We start from the raw sequence: 22554 nt of genomic DNA, 5'->3' as shown, positions 1-22554 counted from the left end.
AATCAAAGTTCCTGAGGAACACTTATAACCTATCCCAGGTAAACTAACATTAACAGGGCCTTTTCATTTTTCAGGGAAGTTGAATTACTAAGCTATAATTTTGAAAAACATAGCCATCTGACCGTCTCCCCATGTGTTCTTGATCAGGATGGGGATTATCTAGAGCTGAAGATAAACAATAACAAAAAATAGGTTTTCAAAAAAAACTCTTATTTTTCAATCATATTTTTATTCTGCATTTCCATTCAGAGAAGAATGTTGAAATGCATTGCATTCTAAAAGCACACACGTATACACTAAAAACCAAATACAGTACCATTGTGTCTTGTGCAGGGGTTACAATTCGGGGATGGTCCATATATGCAAAAACATGTATACTGAAACCTTGGCATGGCCCTGTGTGACCATCCTTACCTTTCTGGAGCCGTGTGCTGAGCGGACTTTGCTCTCTAAGGAAGGCAGATCTCACAGTGTCATCCATGTTCCTAAAAGATCTCGCAAAACCCTCCAAGATTCTCGGAAGCAAACCTGAGAACTTAAAAGCTCTTTCTGTGTTAAAAGAACCCTGAGCAAAAGGAGCTTTTAAGCTTTCTGTGCATTTAATTTGTGTGATTTCAACCGGCCAGATTTCATCCGTATAAAGTTGAAATCACGTGTTAAATGTGCGTAAATTGCAATTGTACTGTAAATCCAATACGCAAATTCATCTCATCGGGGACACATAAAGTCTCAATGTAAATCATCACAATTATTTTCATCACATGGGTGGGGCATATTCATTAAAACATAACTATTGAAGGTCTAACACTATGAGATAATTAGAAAATTCTCAACTTGTGACATGCTTTCTCCACTGGCAATGATCATATAGACTCACCCTAGGATTGGGTGAAAAGGAGCAGCTGTTGGACAAGCTGTTGCTACTACTGTGTATCCTCTGTACCTGGTGTTTTCCTTTTGTCTGCTTTGACCAGTTATGCTACAATCACTCTTTATTTCCTTCCAGTTGTAATATCAACTATTTAATTAACAACACACACATATCCCGCGATGACTGCATTTTCTAACTCCAATATTCTGATGGCCCCTGGAGACCGAGACTGCAGGAAAGGAAATGAGTAGAGCTCCCCAAACACCAGCAAATGGGAAAGTATTTTTCAAAATGCCATCCTATAGACAATTTTCATCACAGAGCAGAGCACTGAAAGGCATTCACTACAACTGAAAATTAAAGTGAACACAAAACACTTTAAGCAGGAAGAATTGCGGATCTCAGTAAGTACAGTCATTTCCCAAAGGCCTCCCTTATGAAGGAAGGAACTATGAGGTACTACAGTTAAATGAGATGCACATTAGTTAGGCAGACTCCCTGTAGCAAAAAGTGCCCTCTCTCCTTCCCTTGAATGAAGCAACAGAATACCGTATTTTTGGCTCTCTAAGACTCACTTTTTCCCTCCTAAAAAGTAAGGGGAAATGTGTGTGCGTCTTATGGAGCAAATGCAGGCTGTGCAGCTATCCCAGAAGCCAGAGCAGCAAGAGAGATTGCTGCTTTCACTGCGTAGCGATCCCTCTTGCTGTTCTGGCTTCTGAGATTCAGAATATTTTTTTTCTTGTTTTCCTCCTCCAAAAACTAGGTGCGTCTTGTGGTCTGGTGCGTCTTATAGAGTGAAAAATACAGTAGCTTTCCCAAGATGTCTAGAGAGAGCTCCATGAGCCAATGCTGCTTTCTTTAAAAACTTTGGTACATTCCATTCCAAATCTCTTTCAACTAACACCATTTCCTTTCAGCAACTTGCACTACACAATTTTGTACGCTACATTTTTAAAAAGGGTTAAATGACACTATTACTGTTTGAACAGCATAACCAGGTAAATGGTGCTTTATAAAGTTGCATAAACAAAAAAAGAAAAAGACAAGATCCCTGCCCCAAAAGGTTTGCTTATACAGCACGAGAGGCTTCTAAATAAAAATACATTTCTTGAGATCTTAGCAATCTAAGGGTTCTAGGGTTTGCCAACTAACACCTGCACGACCACAGGTTCCTCATCCCTGCTCTGCTAAAATTTATTTACTTAAATCTATTTTTAAGCTAAGGGACACGGGGGGCGCTGTGGTCTAAACCACCGTGCGGCTTGGACTTGCCGATCGGAAGGTTGGCGGTTCGAATCCCCGCGACGGGGTGAGCTCCCGTTGCTTGGTCTCTGCTCCTGCCAACCTAGCAGTTCGAAAGCACTTCAAAGTGCAAGTAGATAAATAGGTACCCCTCTGGTGGGAAGGTAAACGGCGTTTGCGTGCGCTGCTCTGGTTCGCCAGAAGCAGCTTAGGCATGCTGGCCACATGACCCGGGAAAAATGTCTGTGGACAAACGCTGGCTCTGTTTGTGACTGGACTTAACTGTCAGGGATCCTTTACCTTTACCCTTTTATTTTTAAGCTACTGATTTAAACATTTCCAAGCAGTGTTCAAACAATACAAATCAACATAAACACAGCAAAATATCATAAAACAGTTAAAAACAGAATTCTAGTGATAATCCTAGGAATCAGGGAAACTGCACAAAAAGATACAGTATTACAAGACCTCTGAAGCAAACAACTGATAAAATTTCACATATGGCAAAGGGAAAGGCATTCTAAAGTGCAAGGATAAAAGCAGAAAATGCTGTTAATTGGTAAGATGTTCTGTTTGAATGGAGCAGCACTCCCCCTGGATGGAGCAGGTTCACTGTTTGTGGGCACTGATCAAGAGTCGTCATCGGAGGTCTAGGTGGCAGGTACAGCCTTTCACTAGATAGGCCCCTTCCTGGACTGGGAGATCCTGCTAGCTGAAATCCATACTTCAGTGACCTCATGTTCAGATTATTGCAATGCGCTCCACATGGAGCTACACTTGAAAATGGCCCAGAATCAGCAACTATGACAGAATGTGGCTGCCAAGTTATGAACTGGTTCAATGAGGTAGGGTCACCTTACAAAGTTCTGCAACGCCTGCCTGTATGCTACTAGGCTTGATATAAGTGTCAACGGTGGTTTGCAAAATGATATACAGCTTGGGGCCCAAATATCTGCAGGAGTACCTCCTCCACTACCAACCAATTCAAAACCTAAGGGGGTGGGGGCTCTGCTTGCATTCCCCACCAAGTCTGGGGTTGAAGGGATGCGTAGAACAGTGTTTCCCAACCTTTTTTGGGCAAAGGCACACTTGTTTCATGAAAAAAATCTCGAGGCACACCACCATTACAGCCCCGTGACGTCAGCGTGCAGCGTCACGCCGGGAGGGACATGAATTGCTAGCAAATTACATAATCACCTCCTTGAGGGCTGGCTCATCTTCTCCGAAGGCAGAACCCCATTAATTAACAGCACAGACTCACACCATAGCCAAGACGAGGGGGGAAAACCTCAGTCATGCACAGTCATGCACATGTGGGGGCTAAATGAGGACGAAGACCGGGCAGAGAGCAGGGTTCAAATCACCCCACCTGGCCAGGACAATCCCTGGGTGCTCCCTTGGGCCACTCGCCTGACCCACCTCGCAGGGCTGTTGTTGCGAGGATAACATGGGGAGAACCACGCGCGCCCCCGGGAGCTCCTTGGAGGAGAAAGCGGGCGATGAATGCAATGCACGAAATATATGAGAGGCGACCAGGTTTTGCAGGTGAGGGGCCCCCGCCAGCCTCCGCTTCCAACACCCGGCGCAACGACGCCGAAGTTTCCCCCCGGGCTCGGCTCGGGGAGCAGCGCTGCTCCCCCCCCGGCTCCCCTTCGCCCTCCCGGTTCTCTCTGCCGCCCACTGGGGACCACCGTCACCTGCCAAGTCCGGAGCGCCGGTGGAAGTTGCATGCATGCATGCAGGGCGCCGCGTTGCCATTGCATTGCACTGCACTCCATGCAACACCTGCACGCATGCATTGCCTTGCACGCCCGCTAAGGGGTCTCCCCGCGGTCCGATGCGTCCCCTCCGGCGCGGATGCAGCATTGCAAAAATAACCCCCCCCCCCGACGCAGCCCTACCTGGGGGGCAGCCTCCGCCTCCGCCGCTCCGCCTCCGCGGGGATCCCCGGGCTCCATCCTGCCGCCCGATCTCCGCGGGGGCGCAGGCAGGCTGCGCGGGGTCTGCGCGGAAGAGCCCCTGCCTGCCCGGCCGCCGCCGCTGCGCTCATTCCATGGCCGGGAGAAGAGCGCTTCAAACAAAACGCCCGGCCCGCCAGGCCACGCTGGGAAACGTAGTTCGCGCACCCCGCGCGGGCGCGGAGCCCAAGGGCGAGGGGACTACGGATCCCGGCAGCCCCCGCGCCGGGGACGGAGGGGGAGAGGCCGGGTGCAGGGATGGAGGGACGGGTGGGCGAGCGAGTGAGTGAGTGGCAGCCGCCAAGCCTTGGCCGAGAGCCAGGAAGGGCCTCCCCGGAGGAGGAGGAGGAGGAGGGAGGCGCAGAGCGGGAGGGAGGGAGGGAACCCCAGGGGTCATCTAGTGACGGCGCCCCAATCGAAAATTTGACTTAAAAAAAAAATCTTTCGAATTTTTAAATTTTTCCCACGGCACACCAGGCAACATCTCGCAGCACACTAGTGTGCCGCGGAACAGTGGTTGGGAAACACTGGCGTAGAAAAGCTTTATCTGTTTTAGGGTCCCAACTCTGGAACGATCCACATTTAGAAGTGTATCTGTCCCACACATAGTTAGGTTTCATACACCAACTGAAAACATTGTTATTTGCTCAGGATGCCACAATCTGATAAATAAGTGGATGGCTCCTTATCAGAAAATTACAAATATTTGTTTTAAATGATCAATTAAAATTCTTAAAGGTGCTGTTTTGTTTTGTTTTATATAATTTTAGTTTACTGTATTGTATAAAACATTTTGTATATTTTATATGATTGATGTTCATTGTCCTTGACTCATTTTAAGGACAGCAAACAAATAAAATAATGTAAAAGTGCACTTTGCTCCTCGCCCACTCTTTTCATCAGTCTGCCAGGAGCTACAGCAGCATGCAAACCAGAATTCCTTACTTGCTTGTCTTCCAACAATCCTTGAATTAACATAGTGGTTTGTTAGCAGATAAACCATGAGTGCTGCTTCACACTTAGCAAGCCAGTCTCTGATTTCCTTCTCAGTGGGCTGAAATGGAAGAGGGGAGCAAAGCATGGTCTTTGTCACATGGCCTTGCTCAAATTAAAACAGAGTTTAATTAAGCTGTGGTTCAATATGACATGACCAATATCTCCATCTAAAAAGTCTTTTAAAAATTGAAAAGAAGAAGGGAAGCCGCAGCCTTCAATTATGAAAGATTCACTGACCAAGTTCCAATCTTCCTCCTTAGAAAAATACAGATTGCTGCTTTAGCTGCTTTCTACCAGCTCTTGAAGAATGAATTTTAAAACCACTGATTTTTCATTTTAAAGCATTAACTCATTTTACTTAAGGCAACACAGTAAAGCAAATTCTTATTAAAGTGGGGCATTCAATAAGATGGAAAAATTAGAAAATTCCCCCATCCGGCACCATTCAGATGCAGGCCTAAAAGTACAATAAGGTTATTACACACAATATAACATATTTTTAAAAATTCTTATACTATACACTTGCAACTCCATCACTAATCATTTGCACTGGATAAACCACCTACAACTTCAGCACACCATATTTTGTGATGTGCTGTCATAACTGTGGGTAAGGACCTAGGAAGAGCCCTGAGCAACCAGATACCTATTGGAAGCTTACAAGTAGGATGCCGTGGCATTCTGCCCACTGGTGAGTCCTACTTGAGTATACAACTGGTATACAGAGGCATACAGCCTCCAATAGTGGAGAGAGACCATATTCAGCATAGGTAGTAGAATCACAGAATGGTAGAGTTGCAAGGGACCCCAGTGCAGGGATCTCAGCTAAAGCCTCCATGACACAGGGCCATCCAAACTTTGCTTAAAAACCTCCAGTGAAGGAGAGCGCACAAACTCCCAAGGGAGTCCATTCCACTGCCGAACAGCTCTTACTGTCAGAAAGTTCTTTCTGATGTTTGGTCGGAATCACCAAACATCAGAAAGCAGAAGACAAGCTTGTTCCCTCTTCCATGTGGCAGCCCTTCAGATATATGAAGATGGCTATTGTATCTCCTGTCAGTCTCCTTTTTTCCAGGCTAAACATACCCCGTTCCTTCAAGTGCTCCTCAGAAGGCTTGGTTTCCTTGATCCTCTTGGTCACCCTCCTCTGCACACTTTCCAACTTGTCTATACTCTTCTTGTCCATATTCTTCTTAAATTGTGGTCTGACCAAGGAGGAATGGAGCAGTACTAATACTTCCCTTGATTGTAGTTCTTGATAGCCGTATTTATTATTTGATTATTTATTCTATGTATTAAATTTATATCCCACCCTTCCTCCCAAAAGGATTCCAGAGTAGCAAACACACAAGCAGCAAAACAAAACATCTTAAAGAAACTAAAAACAATTCCAATACAGATGCATACTGGAAAAGATCTCCCATTACAGTGGTACCTCAGGTTACATACACTTCAGGTTACATACGCTTCAGGTTACAGACTCCACTAACCCAGAAATATTACCTCGGGTTAAGAACTTTGCTTCAGGATGAGAACAGAAATCGTGCTGCGGCAGCAGTGGGAGGCCCCATTAGCTAAAGTGGTGCTTCAGGTTAAGAACAGTTTCAGGTTAAGAACAGACCTCCAGAACGAATTAAGTACGTAATCAGAGGTACCACTGTATAATGCTTGTGGAAAGAGGAAGGCCTTCAGCAGGTGCTGAAAAGACAACGAAGGCAGCACCTATCTAATATTTAACAGGAGGGAACTCCAAAGGGGAGGTTATAGAGCACTAAAGACTCGATTCTTATATTGTGCACAAGGGACCTCCTGAGAAGATGGCATTTGCAAGAGACCCTGATCCTCCATTAATTTGTCTAAAGCCATCCAAGTTGGTGACCATCACTAAATCATGTGGCAGCAAATTACACAAACTATGTACTGTGTGAAGAAGTACTTTATTTTCTTCTTCTTTGGATGGCCCTGTGATGAGAGAAAGAGAAAAACTTCTCTATATCCATTTCTCCACACCAGGAATAATCTTATGCACCTCCTTTATGTCTCCTTTTACTTCCCTGTTTTCTAAACCAAATGTTATCACATATCCTCATAGGAGAGTTGTTCCCATCCCATGATAATTCTTGTTACCCTCTTCAGAAACTTTTCCAGTTCTACAATATCCTTTATGAGGTGAGGTAACGAGAACTATGTTCTGTATTTGAAATGTGGCTGTATAACAGGATTGTGATAAGAAAAGGAATATACTGCTTTCCTAATTATGCCTAACAGGGAATTCACAGCTGGGTCAACATCATGACTGAGCTATCCATTATGACCTCAAGCTCTTCTTCCTCTTCATTCACCATGGGCATCCCAATGTGCATCACTTTACATTTGCTTACACTGAATTTCATTTGTCATTTTACTGCTGGGCCTCTACACAATCCCTTTTTGCATTAACCACTCTGAACAATTTTGTATCAGCAGCAAGCTTGGTTATCTTGCTGCTTACCCTAACTCTAGGTCATTTATGCACAAGTTAAAAACCATAGGTCCCAATATCAATCTTTGAAGGATTCCATTTTCAACACTTCTCCATTGGGAGAACTTTCCATTGAGTTCTACTCTCTGCTTCTCCATTTATCCCACGACTGCTAAGCTTACACAGGAGTCTGATGAGGTACTTCAGTCTTAGGATCAGCCTCCAAATAGAAAAGAAGCCTGTGAGGTCATTACTGGTCCCATTTCACCATTCAGAAAAGCACTAGGGATGGAATATTTATGGCTGGAGTGGAAAGTAAGCCCAGCCTTCTTATACTATAATTTATCCACTCAAGTCTGGCTGAAGAGGGACTGGAATAGAGATCTTTCCATCACTACATAATGAAAGGGCATACGTAAAGGAATGCTCTCTCCTATTCAAACCTCCCAAGGATGTGTTGGAGAGTCCCAGCCAGTGTTCACAATTAGCTGGGCCCAACTGGGTCCAACTGCAACCTGGAGATACCTGGATGCCAGGTTGACAATGGACATCTCCACCTGGCTGGCCCCTCTTCTTTCTTAAGCAGGTAAGCAGAAGAGCTTATTTATTGCATTTATATCCCACCTTTTCCTCCAAGGAATACATGGTTCTCTTCCCTCCTCAGTCAATCTCTACAACGACCCTGTGAGGTAGGTTAAGAAGTTGTGACCGGCCCAGTGAGCTTCATGACTGAGTGGAGATTTGAACTCTGATCTCAAAGGTCCTAGTCCAACACTCTAAGCACGCTGGCGTCTGCTATGGGGCAGCTCTATAAATTAAGTAGATAAATAAATATGGGAAAAGCAAAATGTCACTTAGAGAAGCATCTGAAATATTTTCCTTGAAACTTGAATTTGTTTTATTTGGGATTGTTTTATTTGATTTTAATGTGTTGGTATAGAAATGAAATGAAAAATAATTATAACAATAAGGCTCATTGTGGGGGAAATGGCACCTAGACATTCTTCTGTGGCAACCGTAACCTAGGTTTATGGCGCCATTTGGCAATTACCTTATATATTTGAGTTTCTAACACTGGCCACAGCTCCAGACTCCTTCCATATGAAAGCTTAAACACAAAGGGCTAAGAGGGGGTGTTATGCGACTATACTTTCTATGAAATACAACTGTAATTTCTAATGGACTCTGCTTGCTTCATAACAACCATCACTGCAGACCATTAAAGCCATATCAATAACTGATATAATGTGACATTTAAAACAAAAACAAAATTATTAATGTAATATCTGAAAAAATGTTTATCTCTACCACAGTTTGAAAGTTTATTTCATACCACCAGATTGAAAAATGAAGATACAACAACTTCCTTCTGTCTGACACCCAAACATGCTGGTGAGAATCAGTCCTATTGGTCTAACGAAAACAAATACAAATGATAAAATACAGATTTCCCCTCATCTTATTTTCTTAGGCTGCAATCCGACAACCTACCTCAGAGTAAGCACCACCAAATTCAATGGGATGTACATGCTCCTTAAAACAAATACCTGTAACATATAAAAGCCTTCTGACAGACTAAATTAAATGCCTCCATTGCAACTCAGTGTATCTCCTTCTTGGCCCAAATATCCTAGCTATAGGACAGATATATGAATATTGTCTGACATAAACAGACAGCAGAAGTACAATCATAAAGCACTCCTACACATTTACTCAGAAGAAAGTCTCAATGAGTTTAATGGAGCTTACTCTGAAGTAAGCAGGTACAGGATTATGGGCATGATGTGCATGACACGAATAGACAGCACTGCAAATAAAGAACAAGACAAAACAGAAACACACATTACACTTAGAGATACATACAGTGGTACCTTGGGTTACATATGCTTCAGGTTACAGACGCTTCAGGTTACAGACTCCGCTAACCCAGAAATAGTACCTCGGGTTAAGAACTTTACTTCGGGATGAGAACAGAAATCGTGCTCTGGTGGCGCGGCGGCAGCAGGAGGCCCTATTAGCTAAAGTGATGCTTCAGGTTAAGAACAGTTTCAGGTTAAGTACGGACCTCCGGAATGAATTAAGTACTTAACCCGAGGTACCACTGTACTTCTATTACAGTGCAAAATACTTATGCACGTGGAGGTCAAATTCGGATCTCATTACTAAAAAAAATATTAAGGAACAATATGATCAATTTGCACTGAAAATAATTTTAAAAATCAAAAGAGCAAGTATGGTGCTATATTTTTAGACTCAAGAATAAGAAGATTTCTTGTTCCTCTTCATAATACCAGTTTTATCAGAGTGGGAAATGAGCCTGAGAGGCACCTTGACACCCAGTAATGAGCCAGGACCCAATTCATATCCTCCAGGAAAAAAGCCAAACAACTATATTCACTGGCCTACCAGAAGCATCTCACAAGGGTCAAGAGAGAGAGAAAGAATTGAGAGTCCTCTACACTGCACAATTGCCCACCATACCTTATCTGGAATCTGGCCTTTTGCTAGAGAGACGTTATCTATATACATTAACAAATATTAGACATGAATAATTCTAGATTGAGTGCAAAACAAGCAAACATTTAAGTACCAGTTTATTTAAGAGTTAAATAAAATTTCAAGATATAAAAACAATCGAGTTCTCATATAGAATGAACCTACTTTTTTCATATTGCTAGGGTGAAAGAATGCTAGCCTCTGTCAACAGCTAACTGGTTAAAACCAATCATGTCTTCAGTTGTTTCATGCAGAACCACCCAGACCATTCCAAATACCCATTCCATAATTTAAGCATTCTGAAATACCCTTTTTAAGGCACATATTAATTTTGTTCTAATTTATTGGCTATTTGCATTTAATTGTATGCCACAGGCCCAGGTTAAGTGTTGCTAATTACTGCACTGTTGTGGGGGGGGGGGAGAGAAAGAAGAGGCTGATGAAGACACAAGAGTTCGTTACAAGATGACATCATCAGCCCTGGCCAAATCTGAAGGGTCAAGTGACAACATCTTTTCCCACACTCTGTTGCCAGAGTACCACTGAAGACCAAAGAGCCCCGTACCATTTCTGTAGCAAATAGGGCCATATTCCTTTTCTGTGAAGCCACATATCCTCTTGTGGCGTTACTATGGCATGTGGTGGGAAGCTACGGCATTGGCTACCACCCCAGCCTTCGGCTTCAGGAGGGTCTCCATAGAAACATCTACAGGTGTGACATTTCTGCAGTGATCCAGTGACACTTTCAAAGAAATCATAATCATGCCAAAGCACACATGCACACAAAACCAAAAACCCAGTTTCCCTCTTAGCTGCTGTTGCCGATGCATCACCTTCGACAGGCACATGATAGCTCATTGCACTCTGCTCCCCCGTTCCTAACTGTCAGATGCTTATTCACTCTGATCCTTGCCAGGTCGTCTTTTGCAGGCAGCAGAGGGAGGCAGAGGAAGAGAACAGTATACAACCCATGTGCATATGTGGATGGGGACCCACACATATCAGCACCAACGCAACGGATGTGCAGGCAACTAGCAGCAGGATGGCCTAGCAGCCTTTCTTTGCCAGTGCCCCCCCCTCCTCCACTATACGGAGGGTGTTCTCAAATGCCATGATCAGTCCAGCAACCTACTAGATACACCCCCCCCCCAACACACACCTTGGTACATCACCCATTTATTTGTTTGTTGAAAAACCAAGCCGGGTCCAGCAGACTCTGGCTCTTTTCCCTTACCTGCTCCTCCCCGAGCCAAGCTCCAGCATCCCGGCTCAGGAAGGCATCTCCGAGCAGCTGCGAGAGGCGGGCGGGCGGGGGGGAGAGAGAAGAAGAGAGAGAGAGAGAGAGACGGAGCTTCTGCAATGCAGGCACTGCCTTCTTCCCCTCGCAAACCTCGGGCGGGTCTCTCTCTCTCTCTCTCTCTCTCTCTCTCTCTCTCTCAGATAAAGGCGAGGCGAGCGAGGAGGAGAGGAAAGGAGCGGCGGCCGCGAAGGAGACCCCCCCCGCGCTCGCCTCCCCCGCCGGGCGGCTGCAGCGGCCGCCTCCTCCTCCTCCTCCTCCTCCGGCTGCTGCTGGGCTGGGCCGCGAAGGAAGGCCGGCGGGGGCGACCCGGGAGGCTGCGCCCGAGGGAGGAGACGCGCCAGCGCCGCCGCCGCCCAGTCCCCTGCCTCCAGCCCGAGGGCAGAAGCCCAGCAGGCGCCCCTCCTCACCTGCCGCTGGCCGGCCGGGGCTCCACCCGTCACGACCAGGATGCCGCCGCCTCCGCCAGACGCCGCCGCCGTCCCCATGAAGTCGCCGCCGCCGCCGCCCGCCGCCGCGGCGCACCAGCCAGGCCCGGCCCACCCGCCGCCGCCGCCGCCGAGGTGCTGGGGCGGCGGGCTCCTCCTTCGCCGGCGCAAGGACGGGCGAGGCGCGGGCAAGTCGGAGGCGGCGGCGCCCGAGGGGAGGGCCAGGCGCCCAAGGCGGCGCACACAAACTGCAAGGCGGCCTAGGCACACAAAAGAGGGGGGAAGTCCATGGGAAGGGCAGCCATGGGATGTCATGTAAAGTGTCCACAGATAAAAAAAGGGGGGGGAAAGCTTTAAAAAAAGAAAATGGAAAAGGCAACCATTAAAATGTATTTATAGTAAGGTTACCAGATTTTTTCCCCCATGAATTCGGGGTCACTTTAATTATTAAATAAATAGATACTACCCGCTTGGGATGTTGATGCTGCAGCGATGGCGGAGGCAGAGGGGCGGCCGCCGCCTTGACCTCAACCGCCATGTTTCCCCTTCCTGCCAGGCTCCTTTCTCCCTGAGCCTGGGCAGCCCCGGAGTTGCTGGTTCTTTGGTGGTGGGTCAGGCTTGGGAGGCGGAGGAGGGCCGAGAGGCTTGGGCAGCACAAAGATGCCTCCCTTCCCATTCCAGGGATCCCTCAGCTGGGAAGGGAGGCTTCCCATTGCCTAACTGAGAGATCCCTGCCCCCTCCTGCTTGCACGCAAGCTCTGATAGGCAGCGGGAAGCCTCCCTTCACAGCTGAGAGATCCCTGTCCCGCTCCTGCTTGCACCCAAGTAGGGGTTGGGTCAGGGAAGGGGGAGGCAGCCCAGAGCTGCATCTTGGAGCCCCTCACCACCATCAGATGGGGACTTCTGAGCAGCTCCTGAAGCCAGCCAGAGCCAACTGCTCTGGGCTCCTGAGACTGCCCCTGCTGCGTTTCACAGGGACATTAGATGAAATCCGGGGACATTCCAGGGATGGAATTTGTCCAGGGACTTATCTGCAAATTCAGGGACTGTCCCCGGGAAACGGGGACGTCTGGTAAACCTAAATTATAGCTCCTTGGTGAAAAAAAGAGGGATGTAAATGTAACAAGATTAATTCAGCAGCATTGCACATGGCAATGGCAAAAACAACAAGGGAGCTTGACGGTTTCACCTGGTTGCAGAAACTCACTTGCAGTGATGTTGCCGACAGTCCCTCTCGCCCAGGAGGCAGGGATGGCCACCAGCCTAGATGGCTTTAAAGGAGGATTAGTTAAATTCATGCAGGAGGAGAGGGCTATCAAGGGATACCTGCTGTGATGGCTCTGCTCTGCCTCCCCAGTCAGAGGCAGCAATGCTTCTGAATATCAGTTGCTGGAAACCACAGGAGGGGAGAAGGTTCTTGTGCATGAATCCTGCTTGATGGTTTCCCACAGCTTATCTGGCTGGCCATTGGGAGAACTGGATGGATGCTTGCTGGTGGTGTCAGAAACCCAGGGTTTATGGCACAAAACAAGGGGGGGGGACCATTTGGCAGAGGTTTGGAAGAGATACAACATTGCTGACTACAAACTCTGAGTATGGGTGGCAGTTTGCTCCATACTGCATCGGTGGCATTGGCAGTTGTGCCCTGTCTGAACAGGAATTGAACTTTGATCTTTCAGATTCCATTGTGGAGTGTCACTCCTGAAAGGTAGGAATGTTGGAGAGTGAACATTTGAAAGAAGAGAAAGGGGTTTGATGGTTCGCTGTACTCTTAAGCTGCCTCCCATTCACTTTAGCAAGGTTTGGACAGGAGAACATCCCAGGGGATTGTGCCCCATGAGTGTAAATTGTTTGTTTCCAAGTTGGCCCCCCAAAATGGTGCCACAAATCCACCCCCTGAGTCCAACTCACACTATCTCATGATAGGGCTATTGCTGGCAGCACACAAAGTTTCTGCACGCTGCTCCAGTTCTAGCAGTTTTCAATGCCATGGTAAAAATTGTCCACGTGCATTTACTCATCTGGCAGGCAGAGCGTCTTCCAGTGCTCTTCAAATTGTATGTGCATTTGTGTAATCTGAATAGATGCAGAGGAAGTCCTAAAAGTGGCTGTGTGAATAAGCAAAATGGGAAAGAAAGAAACAGAACAAGGGGTGCCATTTAGGAGGAGTTGGGGGAACCCCCTTTCAAAAATGTTTTAGACCAGCTGTGATTGTTTCTCAGGAGCATCTATATCTCTGCTCAAGTCAATCATACACCCTAACTGTTATAAACATTGGAGGGGCTTGTATGAATGGCAAAGGCATGAATCCTTTTATTTAAAAACAAACAAACAGAGGGGAGGGGGAGGCTGTTGTGTGACCTGTGTTGATAATGAGATATTAAAATGCAAATGCAACAAATGCTCTTAAAAATGCACGTGCTTATGTTGCAGTTTCATCTTGAATGGATCCCTGAGTAGGTTTCCGTTAATCTTTTCTTCATTCCCTTTTACTTAAACCTGAAATGGTGCTCCTGGGGATCATTCTCATGAGCTGAGAAGCCAGTCCTGACAGTAAAACCAATCTGGAAATGGCTTAAATCTGTAGTGCTGTTGTGCCAGTAGTTATGAAAGCCAGCAGTTTCTGGCTGCATTTTAGGGAAAATTTCACAGGGAAGTCAGATGGTTTTCAATATTATCATCATTATTTAACATCTAAGGAAGGCTGTGGCTGCTTTTCCTATACTATATGCTCATATCTGAACACCCTGGCCTACTTCAGATTCTGTGCTGGGTTTCAGCCTGTCCTTAAAGTGTTGCGTCAGGTTTGTATTATTTTAAACTTGTTTTTTAATATTTACATTAAGGTTATGTTTAGGTAAAGGCTGATTTTACTGAATATTATTATTTATGGATGGGATTTAAGCTATACTAAGCTACTTTGTGAAGTCTTTTGCCTTGAAAAGTGGGATATAAATCCAATCAAAATGACTTTATTGTACTAGCTATTCCCCATGACAAATCTGAATCAAAAATAAATACAACCAAAAGGAGTGTTGCACCACAAATAGATCTCTGTGTCTCCCTTACAGTTCACTGCTATATTAAGTGGGATATAAGCACTTGAATGAATAAATAACTGATAGCCAGAGAAAAGAAACCATGGTGTCATAGAGCAAGGTGGACCTAGTAAACTGGCAATGAAAGCTGAAAGCCTCTTATTCCAGCACCATGAACAGCTCCCTCGCATTACAGGAGTCTTTCCTGTCACCAGTTGATCTTATCTGGCTTGAGGCTGGGAAGGCACTTCTTCTTAAGATATACATAGTTACTTCAACTATGAAATAACATATGGGTTGCCAGGATTTATAGTGGGTGGGCTGATGAGGTAGTAAACAACAGAAGAAATAAAAAATGTAGGTGGCAGAGTTGTGGAAGTGTGGTTGACCTGGTCCTCACCAACAAGGAGGCGCTGATTGATGAAGTAGAAGCACTCAGAAGCTTGGATTTCATGATACACAGGCAAGGAAAAGCTGAATGTAGTCAGACATGCACTCTTGGACTTTAAGAAGGTTTCAAGAAGGTGGCAGGATTTAAGTTGAATAAATTTAAAACTAAAGTTCTTGAGAAAAATCTAACAATGACTGAAAGAGAGAGGTTTCAGAATGAGACAGGTTTAACAGTGGTCAAGAAGGTGAAATATTTGGGGATTAATATGACAGCTAAAAATGGGAACTTATTTAAGGACAATTATGAAAAATGTTGGTCGGATGTTAAAAAGGACTTAGAAATATGGTCAAATTTGAAGCTTTCCTTGTTGGGCCGAATTGCTGTTATTAAGATGAATGTATTGCCAAGAATGTTGTTTTTGTTTCAATCGTTACAAATTTTGGATAAAATGGACTGTTTCAAGAAGTAGCAGAGAGACATTTCTAAATTTGTCTGGCAGGGCAAGAAACCCAGAATAAAATTTAAAATACTAACTGATGCAAAAGAAAGAGGGGGATTTGCCCTGCCAGACCTTAAACTCTACTATGAATCAGCAGCTTTCTGCTGGTTGAAGGACTGGCTGCTTCTTGAGAACACAGACATTTTGGATTTAGAAGGTTTTAACAATGTTTTTGGGTGGCATGCATATTTATGGTAAGACAAGGTTAAAGCACATAAGGCATTTAAAAACCATATTGTCAGGAAAGCATTGTTTAATGTCTGGACACGATACAAAGACTTACTCGAAAATAAAACCCCAAGGTGGTTGTCACCAATGGAGGCAAAAGCTCAAAAAAGGCTCAATATGGAGGCCAAGTGGCCAAAATATTGGGAGATTCTAGAGCAAGAAGGAGACAAATTGAAATTGCAGAGTTTTGAGAAATTAAAAGATAGAGTGCGAGATTGGCTTCACTATTACCAAATAAGAGAGGTATATAATTTAGATAAAAAAATTGCCTTCCAGGTGGAAAAATCAAAGTTGGAAACAGAGTTGTTAGAACCCAATACAGTGGTACCCCGCAAGATGAACGCCTCGCAAGACGGAAAACCCGCCAGACGAAAGGGTTTTCCGTTTTGGAGGCGCTTCGCAAAACGAATTTCCCTATGGGCTTGCTTCGCAAGACGAAAGCCCATAGGGAAATCTCCGGGGACCTCTTTTAAATGCTAGCGGTGGGGAGCAAAGCCTTTCCCCCCCCTCCGGCCTTCAGAAGAGGTCCAGGAAGGCTGGCGGGGGCCAAAAGGCTTTGCTCCCCAGCACCAGCATTTTAAAAGCAGTCCGGGATAGCAGGGAAGCGCTTCCCGCTATCCCGGACGGCTTTTGAAGGCAGGAGAGGTCCGCGAAGCCTGGGCGCGCTGATGTCAGCGCGTGCAGGCTTCGGCATGCCGGCAACTCTCCGCCAGCAGCAGCAGCGCTACTGCTGCTGGCGGAGAGGTCCGCGAAGCCTTGGCCGGACAGCTTTTGAAGGCAGGCGGGGGGGGGGGAGCAAAGACTTTCGCCCCCGCCAGCCTTCAGAAGAGGTCCAGGACCTCTTCTGAAGGCTGGCGGGGGGCAAAAGTCTTTGTCCCCCCTGCCTGCCTTCCCAGGGGCTTTTAAATCACCCCGGACAGCGGAGAAGTCCTCCGCTGTCCCGGGGCGATTTTAAAATGCCGCCCGCCAGCATTTTAAGATCGCCCCGGACAGCGGAGAAGCCCTCCACTGTCCCGGGGTTTTTTAAAATGCTGGGGGTGGGAAGAAAAGCCCTTGTTTCCCCCCCCCCCAGCCTTCAGAAGAGGTCGGGTGACAGACTGTCCCCGGACCTGGTCTGAAGTCGGTTTCCCTAGGAACGCATTAATTGATTTTCAATGCATTCCTATGGGAAACCGTGCATCGCAAGACGAAAAACTCGCAAGAAGAAAAAACTTGCGGAACGAATTCATTTCGTCTTGCGAGGCACCACTGTACTAAGATACTTTCAAGAATGTATAACTTGCTGTTAAAATGGAATACTCAGGATGAAACGGTAAAATCTGCTATGATTAAATGGGCACAGGATGTTGGACATAACATTATGTTTGCTGACTGGGAACAGTTGTGGACCACTGGTATGAAATTTACGGCATGTAATGCCTTAAGAGAGAATATTATGAAAATGATATACAGGTGGTACATGACCCCAGTCAAGCTTGCAAAAATCTATCATTTGCCCGACAATAAATGCTGGAAATGTAAAGAAACAGAAGGTACATTCTTTCACCTTTGGTGGATGTGCCCAAGGATTAAGGCGTTCTGGGAGATGATATATAATGAAATGAAAAAGGTATTCAAATATACCTTCCTGAAGAAACCAGAGGCCTTTCTCCTGGGCATGGTCGGCCAATTGGTGTTAAAGAAGGATAGAACTTTCTTTATGTATGCTACAACAGCAGCAAGAATACTTATTGCAAAGTATTGGAAGACACAAGATTTACCCACTCTGGAAGAATGGCAGATGAAAGTGATGGACTATATGGAATTGGCGGAAATGACTGGCAGAATCCGGGACCAGGGAGAAGAGTCGGTGGAGGAAGACTGGAAGAAATTTAAAGACTATTTACAGAAATATTGTAAAATTAAGGAATGTTAAAATGACGTTTGATTGAAAATAAGTGGTATTGGTAAAAAGATTTTTAAGAAAATGTAAATGGGGATTGATAAAGGATAAATGCTAGAGGGTAAGGATTTGCTGAATTTAATATTTGAACTGGAATACAAAATGGGAGTTGTGAGGAGGTCAAGAAACTAGCGAATGAACTATAAGAGATGAAAATATTAATTTATTCTCTGTTCTGTTTTTTGGTTTTTCTCTTTTTTCTTTTTTTCTTCTTTCCTTTCTTTTTCTAATGGTTTGTTACTGTGTATTTTTTATATGTTTTGTTTTTGTATGCTTTTATTCTTGAAGTTTTTCTTATGTTTAAATCTTGAAATTTTTTATTGTCTGTGAAACTTTAATAAACATTATTTTTTAAAAAATAAAAATTAATAAGGTTTCGAAATTTCAAAAAATAACAAAAACAAAACCTGAAGGAGCTATTGGTCAGAAATACTCAAAGGGAAGGGAGTCCATTGAAGGCCCAAATACTCAAAGGGAAGGGAGTCCATTGAAGGCCCAAATGCAAACAATACCAACAAGAAAGAAAACTGGGAGGCATCTAAGGAAACCAATGTGGCTGCATAAGGAGCTTACAGATGAGCTAAGAAGGGCATGTATAAGAAATGGAAGAAAGGAAATCACAAAGGAGGAGTAGACACAAGTAGTCAACAGTTGCAGGGGGAAAGTCAGGTTGGCTAAAGCTCAGAATTAGCTCAGACTTGCAAGAGAGAGTTAGGATTAAAACAATAATAAAGGGTTTTTTGGCTATGTCCGAAGTGAGAGGAAGAACAAGCAAGTGGTAGGTACTCTGCATGGGGAACACGGATAAATGCTATTGGGTGACAGAGAGAAGGCAGAACTACTCAACACCTACTTTGCCTCTGTCTTTATCTGAAAGAAAAGTGATGCCCAACCTGGTGATAACAGAATAAATGATATAAGGATGGAGCTGCAGCCCAAGATAGGAAAAGAGGTAATAAGGGAACATCTAGATACTTTAAATGAATTCAAATCTCCAGGGCCTGATGAGCTGCACTCAAGGGTACTAAAGGAGCTTGCGATTGTAATCTCAGAGACTTTCTCTATAATCTTTGAGAATTGTTGGAGAACAGGTAAGGTTCTGCAGACTGGAGGTGGGAAAATGTCCCCATCTTTAAAAAGGGGGAGGGGAGAAGACCCAGGTAACTACTGATCAGTGAGCTTGGTATTGATTCTAAGAAAGGTACTAGAACAGATAATTCAACAGACAGCCTGTGATCACTTAGAAAAAAAAGGATGCTGTGATTACCAAGAAACAGCATGGGTTTCTCAAAAACAAGTCATGCCAGACTAATCTCATTTCTTTTTTCCTTTTTTCTTTTTTGATGAAGTTACAAGCTTGGTGGATCAGTGAAATGTTGTGGATGTAGTGTATCTTCAGTAGGGCTTTGACAAAGTCCCCCATGATATTCTTGTGAGGAAGCTGGTAAAATGTGGGTTGGATAAGGTAACTGTTGGGTGGTTTGGTAGCAGGTTGACTGACCAAACGCAAAAAGTACTCATTAATGGTTCTTTGTCATCCTTGGGAAAAGGGGTTCTGTCCTGGGCCTGTTGTTGTTTAATGTCTTTATAAACAACTTGGATGAAGGAATTGAGGGGATGCTCATCCAATATGCAGATGATACCAAACTGGGAGGGGGAGCTAATGCTGCAGAGGACAGAATCAAAATTCAAAATGACCTTAACATATTGGAGAGCTGGGCCCCAACGAACAAAATGAATTTCAATAGGGACAAATGTAAGGTTCTGCACTTAGGCAGGACGAACCAGCTGCACAAATATAGGATGGGGGGGTACCTGTCTTACTAGCAGTACATGTGAAAAGCATCTAGGGGTCTTGGTGGACCACAAGCTGAACATGAGTCCACAGTGTGTTGCAGCCCTGAAAGATAGGAGTTGGGGTGGAAATCTCCTTGCCTGCACAGATGTCAAATTGCTGCCACTCTAAGGGATCCAAAAATGGATAAAATGTCAAGGAAAGAATAGTGCTGCTGTAAAAGGGTCTTTTTTGTACTCTTGCCCCAAGTGAGGCAAGATTCACAGGCAGCATTTTGAGATTAATATTCATTCCATGAGGTAAGCAGCGGAAAGGGGTGTCCACAGAAAGATAGTGGAAGGGATCCTCAAATGGACCCCCATGAAAAAGCTGCAGAGCTGATGAATAAATACATCCTTGCATAGCAAATTGAGCTCTGTCATCCCAGAAGCTTTGATGTAGAGAGAGAGAAATAGTAAGTAGTTGTGCAAAATAAAAAAATAAAAATGTATGCTTTTTGGTGCAAAGAGGGCAGGTAGAGTGTGGATTCTCCATGCTGTTCCGAGGAGATAAGGATGAACAAAGCCAAAAGAATCCAGTTCAATCAAGTGGACTGTGCATCCTCTCAGAAGGCTGACTAATGCTTTCCCTTAAAAAGCAGTGGGGGTCTCTAAACACTAATTTTGCAGCTTCATCATTGCAACTACAGTCATTCCACCAGCCTGGAATGTTCGCAGGGCACAATCCACCAGAAAGTTCTTCTGCAGAAACCCTATTCATGGGTCACAGCTAGGGATGATGAGAGCTGTAGCCCAGCAAGAGTGCTAACCAATGGAGCCTACTAGACTGGCTATATATTTAATAAATGAAGAAAGAAAAGTGGTCTGTAAATGCTGAGGCCAGGGGGAAGGTGAACAAAATAAAACTCCAGAGAGTTTTCATTCTGCCCCTTGTGCCCACCTGCCAGACCTCATTAGACAGGGCAGAACCTCAGGTGCCGAATGGAGTGCAGAGAGGCTACACAGAGATAGAATGCAATTACATGAATGAACAGGCCATTTTCCCATCATTGCACTGGAACCATGTAAACATACTCTGTGACAATTCTCTGCATATAAAGTAGCAGAACTAGTCCATGCAGGGGAGGAAGGAAGTGATTTTTGTCTTTTCTTTTTAAGCCTTGCTGTTTTAGAATTCATACCTGGCAGAGATGAAGGCCAAACTAATCCCTAAATACTGAAGCGTCTTTCATTCAAAGCAGAGCCTCAAGGACTCTCTCTCTCTCTCTCTCTCTCTCTCTCTCTCTCTCTCACACACACACACACACACACACAGACCCCTCACATCCCACGGTTTGCATCTTCAGTGCAATTTTTTTTAAAAAAAGCAGGCTGCTATCACATATTTTAAGGAAACAGAGAAAGTGCATACAGATCCATTTGAATTAGTCACATAATACAAAAGCAGCATTTGCCAGTATCATTCCCAATTCTCATTAGGGCTGTGCACATACATTTCCCCCTCCCTCAAGCCACCCTGTGGCATACCCTCCCACATTCCTCAGATGAAAATAGGGACATTTCTCGCTCCCCCACAACTCACCCTCCTCGGCCACATTTTTCTCCTCATCTCAACCCCCAGAGCATTTCTCCCACCCCTACACCCAGGGGACGGAACACAGCACACAGACCCTCCCTTGTCCCGAGGAAACCCCTTAATCCAGATCAGAATTTGTTTTACTCTTCGTAGATTTACAAAAAGAAAGCCACACATCAATAAATACATTTTAGAAAGGGACAAGATTAGACGCGGATGCACAAAACAAATCAAGACTCCTTGGGCTCCACTCTGCTCCCCCTTTCTTCCTGCCTGTTCCTCTGAGCTGGGCCTTTGTGGTGGCAGCCTCCCCATTTCCTCGCCTGCTCTCCAGCAGCCACTATGAGCTGCCCAAGGGAGGAGGCCTGGCAACCTAAAGCAGCACGACAGGCTCCAAGTGTCCCTATTTTCCAGGCACAGTCCTGGAATTACATATATATACAATATATACAAGGTAACACCAACTAATGCGACTTCAGAGAATTTCCCAAAGTAGGGGACTTTCTCAATGGTGTATCAAACAGAGAATGATTCAAGCTTGAGGCAACATGCCTTCCAAAATAAGTATAAAGTCCCAACCACAGCACACGACTTATTCATATATTTAGCAGTGAACACGCTGAAAGAAGTGGGAACTCCGGAGTCAGCAGCAGGACAGTACTTCCTGGATAACCGACTGTTTCAAACTTTCTTCCTCAGCAAATAAGAGGTCCTACTTTGGGAAATTCTCTGAAGGCACATTAGTTGGTGTTACCTTGTATATATTGTATGCCACTTGACTCTGAATGAAGATACAATTTTGTAGCTATATAAAGTGGTGTAATCAAATTATTAGCCTGTTGTGTTGCTTTTAGGTTGCTAGATTTTCCTGTTCGCAACACAGGGGATCTTTGCTGCCAAGGGAAGAGGTCGGCAGCGGCAGCCATGAAGAAGCCACGGAGAGGCAGCAGGATGCTCCCTTGCAGACTCAGGACAAACGCTGGCTCCTCCTGCTCCCCAAGCTCAGCTGCACTGGCGAGGGAAAGAGGGACATTCCGGGATCAAATCATAAGCTGAGATGGCTTTTGTAATTCCAGCACTGTGCCTGGAAAATAGGGACACTTGGAGGGTATGCACTGACCTGTGGCCCCATTTCCTTAATCTTTTGGGGGGAGGAATAATTGAGCTCATCTCTCCCCCTTCCTCAGTCACTTCCTCTGGCTCCTTCTCAGAGCACTGCCTGCCGCAGTAAGAAGACAGCAGGAAAGATGTCTGGGCCCAGAGGCCCTGGACAAGTTCAGTTCTTGCAGGCCAGAATGACAAAGAGCTTGTGCTGGGGCAAAGCAGCTGATGGAGAG

The 22554-nt window shown here is 45.1% G+C and overlaps 1 protein-coding gene and 1 long non-coding RNA gene across 2 annotated transcripts in view; one reads left to right on the top strand and one right to left on the bottom strand.

Moving 5' to 3' along the window:
* The window catches only part of OTUD7A (OTU deubiquitinase 7A), a 117348-nt gene extending 105938 nt beyond the window's left edge, over window positions 1-11410 (bottom strand). Inside the window, exon 1 of the mRNA XM_083475671.1 lies at window positions 11259-11410. The gene's annotated coding sequence lies outside the window, so the exon portion shown is untranslated. The remainder of the gene's footprint in view (window positions 1-11258) is intronic.
* LOC310693704 overlaps window positions 1-22554 on the top strand; it is a 354955-nt gene that overhangs the window by 118691 nt on the left and 213710 nt on the right. The window lies entirely within an intron of this gene.

The sequence above is a fragment of the Podarcis liolepis genome, assembly GCF_965112155.1.
Source record: "Podarcis liolepis genome assembly, chromosome: 14".
NCBI classification, from domain to species: Eukaryota; Metazoa; Chordata; class Lepidosauria; order Squamata; family Lacertidae; genus Podarcis; species Podarcis liolepis.
This window is presented reverse-complemented; position numbering and strand designations above follow the sequence as displayed.